A 9,544-nucleotide genomic window follows, 5' to 3' on the forward strand; every position below is an offset into this window, starting at 1 on the left:
TGTGTAAATCGTGTATTTATTTAAAGTATCCTCCAGGCCACCCAAGAAGGATGGGCCCTGCTGAGTCTGGTTCCTCTCAAGGTTTCTTCCTGTAATTTTCAGGCAGTTTTTCCTTGCCACAGTCGCCCTCGGCTTGCTCAACAGGGGTTTTTGTATCTGTTGGTCCTGGATTTTGTAAAGTTGCTTTGAGACAATGTATATTGTAAAAAGCGCTATATAAATAAAGTTGACTTGAAGTTGACTTGACTTCCTAGTCTTGACAGTTGACTAATAAAAACCAGTTTGTACTATTTGGAGCCTTGAAATATTTTTCATCTTTCAACTCTGTCAAGAGTTTTAACCATTCTGTGCTTTGAGTTTTGTCATGAAAGCACCGAATACACTTCCCAGCTCAGGCAGACAACATAGTTTTGACACAGATCAAATCATTGACAACTTCTCAGATGGCTCGTTGGTCTAGGGGTATGATTTTCGCTTTGGGTGCGAGAGGTCCCGCGTTTAAGTCCCGGGTTCAAATCCCTCCTTTAACCAACTGCTCCTTTGCTGTTCTATAAAAATAACTTATCAGTTGTCCCGTTAAAATCTGATCAAGTCAACATTATTTATATAGCGCTTTTTACAATAGACATTGTCTCAAAGCAACTTTACAAAATCCAGGACCAACAGATACAAAAACCCCTGTTGAGCAAGCCGAGGGCGACTGTGGCAAGGAAAAACTCCCTGAAAATTACAGGAAGAAACCTTGAGAGGAACCATACTCAGCAGGGCCCATCCCTCTTGGGTGGTCTGGAGGATACTTTAAATAAATTCACGATTTACACAAAGCATACAAACACAGAATTAAATGATCTAAAAGGTAAAACTGGTAATAAATAGATAAATAATAATAGAGTTGTTATTCGCTCTAGTCTTCAATAAAGTCTGTAGTGATTTCTTGTCATTCTTGGTGCAATTACTGCAGACCCGTCACATACGGCAGGTGCAGCATCGTTGTCACTGCAGTCTCGACTTTAATCCTTAACCTCGGCGGGTAAACAGGTTTCCATCAGAATGCCTTTGGAGTAAAACAACAAAAAATGTAGTTAATAATGTACAATGCTAGTTGAGTAAAACAGTTTTACAGAGAGTTTTAGACTCCGGCAGCCCTAATTATTACAGCATAACTAAAAGGGAGAGCAAGCAGGTAACAAGGTCATGAAGGCTTTCACAGGACATCAGCGCCCACCTCTCCTATACCGGAGTGATCGGACAAGAGAGGCAGAACGACAGCAACCCAACATCCCTCATCACCACAAGTTTCTATGACCAAGAACCCCCAAGCTCTGCGCCTTTGTCTATACTAATCAAAAGCCTGAGAAAATAAATATGTTTTCAGTCTAGACTTAAACATTGAGACTGTGTCCGAATCCCGAACAGAGGCAGGAAGATTATTCCAAAGTTGTGGAGCTTTGTAAGAAAATGCTCTTCCACCAGCTGTGGTCTTTTTAATTTTAGGAACTATAAGTAACCCTGCATCTTGTGAACGAAGTGGACGCGCTGGGTTGTAGTGATTAATAAACTCACTCAGATACTGTGGAGCCAGACCATGTAAGCGCTTTGTTAGTAAAAGTATTTTGTAATCAATGCGGTATTTAACTGGCAGCTAGTGTAGAGATGATAGAACCGGAGTAATATGATCAAATTTTTTAGTTGTAGTTAGCACTCGAGCTGCTGCATTTTGAACTAACTGGAGTTTGTTTATGGATCTACCAGAGCATCCAGTTAGAAGAGCATTACAATAATCTAACCGAGATATTATAAACGCATGGATCAGTTTTTCGGCGTCATTAACAGATAGTATATTTCTTATTTTAGAAATATTACGCAAATGATAGAAAGCAACTCTAGTAATATTATTAACGTGTGTATCAAAGGAGAGGTCTGAATCTATTGTGACCAAGGACGGATTAAATATAGTCTGGGCCCCTGGGCAAATCCTGAATGAAATATGAAATATGGTAGCTTGCCTTGCAATTTGTAGGTCCCTAGAAAGTCAAGGAGCCATGGTAAACGACTTCTATGGAAGTCAAGGGCCCCATAGCAGGGGCCCTCGTGATCAAGGGCCCTCTAATGGTATGCCCTGCTCTTCTCTAGGGCCCCCTGGTAGGGGCTCTTATAACCAGGGCCCTCTAAAAATATGCCCCCCTCTTTCCTAGGACCCCTAATAGCCAGAAGTCGAAGTCAGAGCAGTGCCACAACGCCTCATCCATTTTCATAAGGCCCCCAAAAGCATGGCTAGGGCCCCCAAAAGCATGGCTAGGGCCCAAAAGCATGGCTAGGGGCCCCAAAAGCATGGCTAGGGCCCCAAAGAGGCCCTGGGGTCAAAGTCCCTAATAGTCAGAGGATCCTTAAAATGGAGGGCCCTCGGAAATAAAAATATATTGTATCATAAATGTTGATAGGCATCGCAAAATGTTTAGGGCCAGGGCCCCCCCGGGGCCCCCTGACCTCAAGGGCCCCTGGGTGCTGGCCCCACTGGCCCGGTCAGTAATCCAGCCATGATTGTGACACCCAAGTTTTTTACATCTGAGCTGGGAGTAACAGAGAAAGTGTTTAGGTTTAGCACCAGGTTAGACAACTTGTCTCTTGCAGCTTTAGAGCCAACCTCTGTTTTATCTGAATTAAGTAAAAGAAAATTACACGACATCCAGTTTTTTATGTCGTTTACACAATCTTCTATCTTACTGATTGTGTCAGTATCATTTGGTTTGGCTGATATATACAGCTGTGTGTCATCTGCATAGCAGTGAAATCTTATGCCATGTTTATGAATAGATTCATAGTGGAAGCATATAGAGTGTAAATAATAGCGGTCCCAGTACCGACCCCTGTGGAACACCACACTTTACTTTTGTAGTTTCCGAGCATTTATTATTTCAACACGTTCTCATTCCCAAGTCGTCAATATTTGCAGCTTGGTGAAGAGCCCCCTGCGTCATGTATGGACGTGGTGGGGGCGCCCCCAGTGTCATACTTGGACGTGCAAGGTAGGCTGAAAATCAAGTCGTGGTTTAGACCGTTCTCGGATCGTGCTGCTTAAATTATAAAATGCATTATAAAATACAGTGGAACCTCAGTATACGTCTGCTTTGGTGTAAGTCCAACTTGGTATGCGTCCTGTTTGGACGCGAAAAATTTAGCTTGGTATATGACCTTTATTTGGAATACGACTCGCGTGCTAGAACTTGTACGGGTCAAAATCAGTCATGACACCGTGCGCGAGATAAAGCCACGAGCGTCATTACGCCAGTTGGTTACTGTATGAGTAGAGCTATAAACTCCATCAGTGTGATAACTACTTTGACTACTGGGGAAAAGGAACCAAAGTCACAGTAACTTCAGGTAAGAAACAAACCTTCTAACTTCACCACGTTTGTATTACATGTAACATCTCAGTGTGTTACTGAAATGTAGAAAAATCCGCTGATTTAGAGAGAAAAAAACATCACACTGTAGTATCTCAGTTCCTCAGTTCGCCAGTTGCTACCATTCAGTAAACAACCTACGCTATCTCTCTCTTTGAATTTTCAGGTACTGTACTACAGGTAGTGTAGTCCCGTTAACGGTGCGCCGTGTTGCTAGACAACATGAGGGCGAACATAACATTCGCAAACTGTTATCCGCTTAATGATTAGGATTACTGTTTATATTAATCTGGACATTTCCATGTATAGTGCATCACTTAAAATAGTGTTAAACCAAGTTTGTACTTTTTCTTTTCAGTGGCGTATTAATATGGAATGATGTGAGGTGGTCACAGGTGCGCTTATATCGGGGATTTAACAGCGGCTTTAACCGCAGCTCAGCCCATCAGATTTTAGGACCGGAACTATCCGTTTTATAAATTGTTTTATACAACCCCATTAACCTATAATATGCCAGTAACAGTAGGATTTTTTTTTCATGGGAACGGATTAATCATTTTCCCTTTATTTCTTATGGGAAAAATTCGTTTGGTATACGTCCTGTTGGTATAAGTCCAAGGTTCTGGAACGGATTAAGGACGTACCGAGGTACCACTGTATAGACCTCTCGAAACACCATATAAACATTATATATTACAAGGTATTATATTTAATGCAGTTTTGTGGAAGTCAAAGCCAAATAGTGTTGGCCAATCTAAAAAAGGACTGCACTGAAACTTTTTTTTTTCAGCTTTGGGATTATTAATAGTCATACTGCACTTTGGTTACAGGCAATAAAATCGGAACGTCCTTTTGAAATAAAGTTTTTTAGTCATCCGAACAGTGGCACGTTGGACGTGTTGTCATTCCCTGCGACGATCTGCAGCACATGTTAAAATGTGAAAAACTGCATGTTAAAATGTGAAAAATTCATGTTAAAAATGAATGTTAAAATGTGAATGAATGTTAAAATGTGAAAAATTCACGGCTAACGTTGTGTGATGGCGGGAATGATGATAACCATCATGAGAATGGGGCGTTTGTGCTAACCTAGGTTAGGCTAGTTGGCTAACATTAGCTTAGTTGTAGCTCCGGCTAACGCTACAGTAGGTTTTCTTTAAGAAGCACCAGTTTGATTGAAAGATAGCGCACATAAATAACGTATGAAGGCGTGAGGTGAAATCAGCACTGCATAACGACTGCCGAAGAACTGAAGCAGTGAACGTTTTCCTATATAAGCCTGTGGTAGTTACGAGCCACTGAACGCCATGAATTTCACATATTTTCCTATGTAGTTTGTTAATGGGAGGCTGATGTTTCTAAGCAACATAACGATCAAAGATTATTCCATGAAAAGAACAATGCTTTTAATGATTCATAATTCAGTTTGTGTGTTTGTAGAGCTTTAAACACGGCTCACACAATTCGGTCATAGCGTACATATTACAGTGCATTGTGGGATTGTTACAGTGCACTGAAAATTCGGCACTATGTTTGGACACCACTACATAATGGCATCACCCCAAAGTAGAGCACTATGCTTATAGTGAATAGTGAATAGGGCACAGCTTAGGATACAGCTTAGCCCTTAATGACACCTCATGCTTAAAGTGTTCAAAATGCTTTAATGAAGCTCTGCATTGAGATTTGTTTCGTCATGAATACACTTGCCAGTGCAACCAGTCAACATGGTTTTGACGCTAAGCCACGAAGGTCAATGAAATGCCTTGTGTCCTATCCCGGCAATGCAAATAAAACGAGGAAGCGATTAAAGGGCAACACGTGAACAGCTTTCCATGTGGATGCAATGACACATTACTACAATTCTACCCTTTAGCTTAAAATTTGAAGCTTAAAAACAGTTAAACCAGTTTTTACTATTTGGAGCCTTTAAATATGTTTCATGTTTCAACTCTTTAAAGAGTTTTATCATTCTGTGCCTTGAGTTTTGTCATGCAAGCACTGACTACACTTCCTAGCTCAACCAGACAACAGACTTTCGACGGTCAGTCACGCAGCGTTGGTCTAGGCGTAAGATTCTCGCTTTGGGTGCGTTGTAAAACAAACGTATCAGGTATAATACATAAATAAATAATTAAATAAATAAATTAAAAAGCCTATCAATTGTATCATTATTTTGTGTAACGTACCTTTTATACACAGCGTCACAACGTTCGGATTGTGCAGTTTTGGTAGATAAATGTATTACACGACGTAAACAGCAAAACAGTTTGTTTGTTTGTTTTTTGAAAAAATGTTGCCTTTGAATATGTTTCGGATACGGATATATTCGGGTAAATTTAATGGACGTTAAGTCTGAGATAATGTTACAACGCAAATCATTAAATACAAATAAAAAAAACAGACAGCTTCTGTCAAAGGCTTCAAGAAATTAGAAACTGATTGTCATGGTCATTTTTAGCGTCTAATATTTTTTAGGATTCGAAAAAAAATGTGTTAAAGCCTGATTGTCTGTCAGAAATCAGTCGTTCTTGGGTGATTTTTCCCGGCGTCTATTAGGAAACGTGCACGTTTTGGGTTGCCAGATTTTTACTATTTGGACTATTTGGAGCCTTGAAATATTTTTCATGTTTCAACTCTGTCAATAGTTTTAACCATTCTGTGCTTTGAGTTTTGTCATGAAAGCACCGAATACACTTCCCAGCTCAGGGAGACAACAGAGTTTTGACGGTCAGTCACGCACATCAAAATAACACATTTACAACTTCTCAGATGGCTCGTTGGTCTAGGGGTATGATTCTCGCTTCGGGTGCGAGAGGTCCCGGGTTCAAATCCCGGACGAGCCCTCCTTTAACCAAGTGCTCCTTTGCTGTTCTATAAAAATAACTTATCAGTTGTCCCGTTAAAATCTGATCCGAACAATCAAATCAGAATGACACATGGTCACGAGGAAGCTATTAAAGGGCAAAACGTGAGCAGATTCCATGTGGATGCAATGACACATTACTAAAACGACAAGAAAAATCTCATGTTAACTCTATTGTTTAAAAGTCGTCAGTTTTACTGACAGATAACACATCACCTGGGCAGAGACATAATTAAAAAAACAACCTAAAATGTAAGGGGAACTCTGGGAAGTGCTAAAATAAGCCTAGTTTAACCTACCAGAAAATTACTTCAGATTACTTCAAGACAGTCTCCCCCCAAAAGATTTCAAGAAGTGCTCAGTGCCAGGGGAAATCACACTAAATATTTTCTTTTGCCGATAGAAGCCATTTTTTTCTGAAAATGTCTTTTTTGAGTGTACATGTTATATCTAATCTATACTAATCTGAATGTACTGTACATATGCATATACACCCGATTTACGCGCTTTTAAAAAAAAGTGCTAGCGACCGCTAGGTGGAACCCAAGTAACAGAAATGCAAATATCACTCATGCTGCTAAAGATGTTTGAGTAGTAATAATGTGTGTGGGAAAAGTATACTCAATTATAATTCCCTCACATGTTACCAATTCTTATACCAATTCTTATAGTAAAACACTGTAACTTGAATATTATAAACCTTCGACTCTTATTTTGCATCTGTCCCAAATTTTTGGAGTATGTTGCAGGCATCAAATTCAACACGTTCCTGTTTAAAACACATGGAAATATTCTTTCTACTTCTTCTACTTCTATTTTCTTTCTACCTTTGTCAGTTATATACAGATTTAAGAAAATTAACAAATGACAGATTCTTCTTTTTACTGCATTTCCAACTTTTTCAGAAATTTGTATTTAAAACAGAGCATAAGTTCATCCTGGTTAAATTGGGAGCACAGGGACATTGTGTAAAGTTCAGATGGTGCACATCACCCAATTTAAAAATTTTCTATTTTAAAAAGTAAATCCACAACAAAGGTTGCAAGACATTAAAGGGTCTATTTTTTTTCTAAATCCATTGTATTTCATTGACTACTTCTGAAGGGAAAAAAAATAATACTATGTTTGGATAATTAACACTAATTTTAATAATTAATGCTTAATTTTAACATTAACAAAAGTAGAAGTTGGTAGACTGACTTAACAGGTAGTGTGGGCAGTAAGATAAACACATGAATAAGAAAAATAACAAATCACAGATTCTTCTTTTTACTGCATTTCCAACTTTTTCAGAAATTTGTATTTAAATCAGAGCATAAGTTCATTCTGGTTAAATTGAGAGCACAGGGGCATTGTGTAAAGTTCAGAGGGTGCACATCACCCAATTTTACATTGTTTTAGGACAAGGTAGCATCACTTTTTGTACAAGTATACAATGACTTTGTTGTTCAAAAATTATTTTACTGCTCATTATCTTGAGCATAATTTCAAACCTACCACACTTTATGCTTAACAATTTGTCAAAACACTACTATCACTGGCTAATACTAACTAGTTGGTTGGGTAATGTGAGGTGAAGGGTGCATCCTTAGGCAGAGGGCAAATTATACAGTGACAATTGGGGGTCAACTTAATGTAAGTTTTGCCAGAAGTAGTAGTTTAGCTAACTAATGGCCCCAACGGTTTTTTTTTACCTCCTTTTTGGGGGTAAGACTATTAATTAGGGAAGCCAGACCCCAAACCTCCCTGTAATTTGACTCATGACCTTAGGCTTGATTGTTCAACGCTAGTAGTTACTTTTACCTAACTAAACTAAACAATTCAATGTTTGAATGATTTGTCATGATTAAAACTTGACTTTAAATGTTGTGAATGTGCCTTCTGTAACGTTATCTACACAATCTACAGTATAATTATCCTTGTCATACATTTAAAACTTACGTTTATCTTATATCTTATCAAACAAAATAATTGTCATCACAAGCTATTTCAAATGTTAACAGGTCTGCCAATAAAAGTCTGCTTGACTATAATTTTCAACCATGGTTAACACTTTTGACATATAGGTGTCACAGTATTAACAAAATGAACAGCTCACATTTCAGGGTCCTGGGGACCTGCATTTAAACACTGCCTCTGGTCAGTGGTTATAAGCAGTTTGGCTTGTTCTCCCACAAGTTTTTGCCACCATTAAAAAAGAATAAAGTATGTGGATTGGCTATTTTAACTCACCCCTAAGTGTAAGTTAATATGATACCCTCTTAAGAACTGCCATAATGTTGGTGTATTTCTACAGTGCGTCCACTGTTTCCAGGTAGGCTCCCTGATCGGGATCACATAGTTACTATAGATAAAAAAAAATGAATAAAAAATGTATGAGGTGTAAAACTGTTAAACCCCTCCAACACTAAAGTTGCCTCCCTGATCTAAAACCTAGTTTTAAAAATAACAGTAAATAGGGGCGCTTAGTTGGCACAGTGCTCTAGTGCAGTGGCTCAGTGGCTCAGTGGCTGAGATCTTATGTTTTGCTTTGACCAGCCTGGGCATCTAACCCGCACAACTGGCTTTACCTGAGGAAAAGAGGTTATCAGAATCCCTTATTGCTACAACAAATGTGACCTCTGGATGACTCACAAAAGGGCAGAGCATGATTTTTGTACGCAATTTGGCTGTCTGCGAGACCCCATCTCTGGCAGGAGAAAAGCATAATGTCAGAGGGGGTTGTGTGATGGTCCGTAGTTATCCTTAGATGTGGCAGGGATAGTGCAAGTGGTTACAATCTGGAAATTGAAATCACTGCCCACACTACTTGTTGAGTCAGTCTACCAACTTCTACTTTTGTTAATGTTAGCGTTAATTATCTATATTAGTGTGAATTATCCATAGTATTTTTTTTTTAATTTTCTTACTTCAGAAGTAGTCAATGAAATACAATGGATTTAGAAAAAAAATTAGACCCTTTAATGTCTTGCAACCTTGTTGTGGATTTAATTTTAAATGGATATACAGTACATGCCTTATCTACGCCTCATTCTCCACAGCCTTTCTATAATGTCAGATTATTATTATTATTATTAGGTAAATGTACAATTTTGCAGAATTAGAGCAGAGGTATTGAATTTATAATTTGAAGCATGTAGTGCATGTGCCTTCTGCACTTATTTTTTAAATAATGTATAGTCATAAAATAGGGATTTTCATAAAAGATTTTCAGAAGTTTAAAATAAAAACACCACAAACATTTAGGGACATATAAAATACATTTTATTATCCA

At 38.5% G+C, this 9,544-nt stretch overlaps 1 non-coding gene across 1 annotated transcript; it reads left to right on the top strand.

Moving 5' to 3' along the window:
• Nucleotides 1-6,178: 6,178 nt before the first annotated feature.
• On the top strand, nt 6,179-6,250 carry trnap-cgg (transfer RNA proline (anticodon CGG)). Its single transcript has one exon. It is a non-coding gene; the product is annotated as a tRNA-Pro (tRNA).
• Nucleotides 6,251-9,544: the final 3,294 nt, after the last annotated feature.

This window comes from Trichomycterus rosablanca, chromosome 2 (assembly GCF_030014385.1).
Source record: "Trichomycterus rosablanca isolate fTriRos1 chromosome 2, fTriRos1.hap1, whole genome shotgun sequence".
Taxonomy (NCBI): Eukaryota; Metazoa; Chordata; class Actinopteri; order Siluriformes; family Trichomycteridae; genus Trichomycterus; species Trichomycterus rosablanca.